The 5,172-nt window shown below is 46.7% G+C and overlaps 1 pseudogene; it reads left to right on the top strand.

Moving 5' to 3' along the window:
- Nucleotides 1-404: 404 nt before the first annotated feature.
- On the top strand, nt 405-3,563 carry LOC118586273 (annotated as a pseudogene).
- Nucleotides 3,564-5,172: the final 1,609 nt, after the last annotated feature.

Raw genomic sequence — 5,172 nt, 5'->3', positions numbered from 1 at the left:
GACTGTGGCATTCAGTCCCACAGCTAAACTGCAAATGTAAAACATACAGGGGACTGGGAAAGTGGGGAGCTTCAGCACAAGATGTACAAAGTGAAATTCATTCACCAGATGTATAAAATGTATACCACTCCAAAAGTATGGTTGAAGAGAAGGTCTTTATTGTAGATATGAGGGAGAGTCTAACCAGAGGCACCTGGAAAGGTCCAGAGCAGGGAGAGAAAGTAGTGCACTAAATATGCCCAGGAGACTGAACCAGGTCCTGAGAGGCAAGAGAGAGTGGCAGAGTGAGGGGTGAAGACAAGAGAGTGTGGACAAGGAAGACCAAGAGAGAGGGCCAGAGTGTCGACAAGAGCCAAGAAGAGAGAGGGCAAAGAAGGAGGGAGCAAAGAGGACCGAAAGAGAGCATGGCCAAAATGGCAGCGTTTTATAGGAATGAGAAGCTGGGTGAAGGGAAGTCCACGAGCCAGTGAAATTTAGGGTAGGGGTGGGGTGAAAAGAGTCAGGAAGACCTAGGACACCAGCATAGACTCTGTAAACAGGTGCTTGCCATGCTGAGAAAGCCTGGGGCCAGCATGTGCTTTGGTACGCTAAAAGGCACCACAGATAGCCATTTGTCCTGAGTTTCTTTTGAACCTGAAACACACCAATTGTGCAGTCACTTAAAGGACTGCTCCTGGGTGGTTCAAATCTTCCAGCATCAGGTAAATGCCAGGCCCAGAGTGCCTTCTAGAACATCCAAGACACAGGCAACTGCAAATCCTGAAGATTACTGAGGGTTCAAGTGGGGTAGGCATGGTGCTGAAGGTCTGTTGAAAAAAAATTAAACAAAACAAGGTGTCCACATTTGTTAGGAAACAATGTCATCCTTAAGGTAGCAGAACATGACTCACATGTACTGACTTCCATATAGAACAGTGGAACTCTTTTTCCTTGCAGCAAAATATCTAGATTCCAACCTTTTCACCAAAGAATATTTCTTCTAAAGTAGTCACAAATGCAGGGGTACTCAAAGTACAATAAAGTTAGCTTTCTAAAAGACTTTGGGGGGTTCTTATATGGTACATTTGCCAACAGAAATACATTTATTGAGTACAGAAGATGGTAAATGGCCTTTGGCAACATGAGTAGAAATTTATGGTCAAGTATTTCAACATCAGGTTTCTCTCATATCTCAATCTACAATTGAGTAGTGTCTTACAAAGTTAGGAATCTTCCTAAATTACTACAAGACCACACAATCTATCAAATTTTTTAAAAAGAAAACTTAAATTTCCTGGGTTTTACAAAACACCACTGTGAGCCTGGGGGAGTTTCATTAGTGATCCAGATCTTATGTGGTGTTCTGAGGCATTTGGGGCCATTGCAGGCAACATAGGTATGGTGATATGATGTCATGTGGGCCCAGAGAATGAGCATAAATATCTCTACTCCAGTGCCATGGGACAGAGAAATGTTTGTTTAATGCCTTCTCTTTTGTTCTCTTCAAACAAGATTATTCTAACAGCCAGGCTTTCACCCTATAACTAAAATGTGGGTGTTATAAGTGTTATTTACAAGTGTCCAAAGTGCAAGGGCACAAATTTTTATGAGTTTTTATCCAACACCTCCTGCTCATACACACACACACACACACACACACACACACACACACACACACACACACGGAGAGAGAAGAATTCAGCATTTCCCCAAAAATCTCTTTCTTCTGCCTCCAGGTATTTCTAAAATGGGATAACCAGCAACAGGCTCATGAAACACTACCAACTACAGGCACGCACAGCAGCTACCGTGACCTTCCCTTCCCACTTGGCTCCCACCCACACCTTCTCCTATGAACAGCTGTCAGCTGGCCTTCACCCCTCGTCCAAGTCTCATAGAGACGCACTCGAAAATAACTCCTTAGATTTCTTTTCCGTAGGGGGCCAACTAGGGAGGAAATCTGTACTACCCATCACTCCTCCTCTTTCCTTCCATGTTCTCTCGCCATAACGCTTCTCTTCTTTTGCAGCTACCAAGTGAATGTTCCCTGACACATCAAGAGATGCAAACAGCTGCAAGCAGCCCTGGAAGAAAATGCCTTCAATATTTGTTTCATTGGCCCTGACCCACAGCTGGAATTTCCCAGTCTGCCCTCTGTACCATGCCACTGACCACCAATGCAGCAAGAAACACATCGGCTGGAGACTGGCTTATCTGGCTTCTGTGCTGTCATTCAACGAAGCACCCTAAATAAATCAGGCTCTGTGCAAAGACAGAAGTCCTAGACAACTTTCTTCTCACTCCTCACTGCTTCTTCCTCATTCTGGCTGCCACCATTGTACCTAAGAGACCCCGAAAGTCCAGTGTTCCCAGCCCCAGGCATTCTCCGTATTATTGGTAGAATAAAATTTCCAGCACAATACTTCATCCTGCCCTCATTTCTCTTTAAAAATCTTTAGTACACAGGGCTGGAGCCATCGCTCAGTAAGTGTTTGCTTTCCAAGCACAAGGTCCTGAGATTGAACCCAGAACCTGTATAAATATAAAAAGCCAGGTGCAGTGCTGTGCATGCGTGCTGGAGAGGTGGAGATGGGTCTCCAGGCTCACTGCCAGCCAGACTAGACTAATTGTTGTGTTCCAGGCTGGCAAGGGAAACCATGTCCAAAGTAGGGAGGAAAGAAAGAGGAAGGAAGGAAGGAAGGAAGGAAGGAAGGAAGGAAGGAAGGAAGGAAGGAAGAAGAAGGGAGGGAGGGGATGGGCACCTAGGAAACAACCAAGGTTTTCTCTGGCTTTCACATTCATATTCATACTGATACATGTGCAATGTGTGTGTATACACACACACACACACACAGAGAGAGAGAGAGAGAGAGAGAGAGAGAGAGAGAGAGAGAGAGAGAGAGAAAGAGAGAGAGAGTTTTAATACTTTCCCTCAGAACTCAAAGTGAAAACCAAGCACAGTGAGGCTTACAAGACCTTGATAATGTACTATCTGCTCAATCTTTCCAGGCTCATCTCCTGTTCCTGGCTTCCCTAACATCTCCCCAGATGCCACACTCTATGTCCCTATTACTAGCATTCTGTCTTCCCCATTCATCCTTTCTACCCCTTCTTTATGATTAGTCTTCAAAGTCTCAAGTAGATATAAAGTCCTCTGACTTCTGGCTGGGCAAGTGTTTGGGGGGTTTTGTTGTTTGTTTGTTTGTTTGTTTATTTTGTTTTTTGCTTGGCTCCAAGATGACCAAACAAAAGAAGAAACAGCAGTCATGCCGAAAACGGCCACAGCCATGTGCAGCCAATTGGCTGCACAAACTGCGCCCAGTGTGTGCCCAAGGACAAGGCCATTGAGAAGTTGGTCATTTGGAACATTGTAGAGGCCGCTGCTGTCAGGAACATATCCGAAGCAAATGTCTTCGACGCTTATGTGCTTCCCAGGCTCTGTGTGAAGCCGCATTACTGTGGAGCTGTGGTATTCATAGCAAGGAAGTCAGGAATTGATCCCGTGAAGCCCAGAAAGACGGACACCCCCACCATGATTGAGACCTGCTGGTGCTGCACCATGACCTCCACTAAAGCCCATGTAGAGAGGTGGCTTCATAAAGACAGAAGAAAAACACACCGTGGAAAAATAAAATGGGACTTAGAAAGTCTAAAGTTCCGTTCCGCTTTGAGGTTCTCTAATCGCCACACGAGCTACAGTGTTTTGGAGTCTCATTCACCCTCTCTCGTAGTTCAGTCACTACACCCCACCAGAAGCCACATTTCCACTATAATCGGGCCATCCTGAGCAGGAATGTGCCAAGGAGCTCAGCATCCAAGGAGGCTCATTAGCCTCCCTTAACCCAGAGGTCTGGCGTAAGGAGTTAAAGACAGCCTCCTGCTCAATGAACAAACTAGGGAGCTGTGGGCTGGTCATATTCATTTGGGGTGAGTGGGGGCTCTCAGGAACATTCTAGTCCCTGCTTGTAGTCCCATCCTTCTTTTTCCAAATCCCTTTTCCTCAGAGATCTCAATTATCTTTTGTTTCTAATAACCAAAGGCCAGAGGAGGACACTGGGTGGCCTGCTCTGCCACTCCCCACTGTGTTCCTTTGAGACCGGGCCCCTCACTGCACCTGGAGAAGGCTGGTGCCCAGAGTGCTGGTGATCCACCTCTCCCCACCCTCTCTACCCAGTACCAGGTGACAGGTGCCCACACAGCCATGGCAGCTTTTGTTTGCTACAGTTTGAACTCAGGCCCGCACGCTGTGCTGTTGTGTTCTTTCCCAGGGAGCCATCCATCTCCCCAACCCAGAATGCTTATGCTGGAGTCCAAAGGTCTCAGGTTCAGACTTGATTCATAACTCAACAGTGCCACCAAAGTCCCTGCTTCTTTCCTTTTCTCCTCTCTGCCTTTCTCCTAAAGATGGCTTTTGCAGAAGACCCTAGGTATCTGCCAAGAGCAACCCAGACTCTTTGTCCTAAGTGACATCTAGCAGGAATGTGAGTGCCTTTCTGTTTTAAAAGCCTTAGCAAATTCCTGTGACTCATCCCGAAATAGCATGCCAAATAAACATCAAGTCCATTGCTATGGTTGTGTGCAGGTGTGGTGTGTGTCTGCGTGTGTTATAAAAGTGTTAGGTTTCCTGCTGGGTCCCACAGAACACACTCCTAAAATCATGTGAGGTGTCCAGACATAAATGGGCGCTGTTGACCAGAGAGTCTGAGAACTTTAGGATTGGGAGAGACTTTGGAAGCTGACCTCCCTTAGTATGCTTCTCCTTCCTCGTCTTCCTGTTGTGACAGGACACTGATGAAAAGCTGAGGGAGGGAGAGGGTTTGCACGGCCTGCAGTCTACAGCCCTTGTCAAGAGAACCACGGCAGGGTCTTCCCAGAACCCGGCAGCAGGAACATGGAGGAATGCTGCTCACTGGCCTGTTCCCACACTCACTTTCAACAGCCTTTCTTATGTAGCCCAGACTCACCTGCCCGGGATGGTTCTGCTCGCAGTGACATGGGCCCACTTACATCAATTAGCAGTCAAGAAAACTTCCTACAGACATGTCCACAGCCACTCTGATGGAATCAGTTCTTCAACTCTTCCCCAGTGTGTTAAATGGACAGGCAACCAGGTTCACTCCTAAACAAGATGTTTCTTCATGCAACTCAGCCTTTTAGAACATCACCATCCAAATGTCCATCTAAGCCCTGGTG

Source organism: Onychomys torridus, chromosome 6 (genome assembly GCF_903995425.1).
Source record: "Onychomys torridus chromosome 6, mOncTor1.1, whole genome shotgun sequence".
NCBI classification, from domain to species: domain Eukaryota; kingdom Metazoa; phylum Chordata; class Mammalia; order Rodentia; family Cricetidae; genus Onychomys; species Onychomys torridus.
This window is presented reverse-complemented; position numbering and strand designations above follow the sequence as displayed.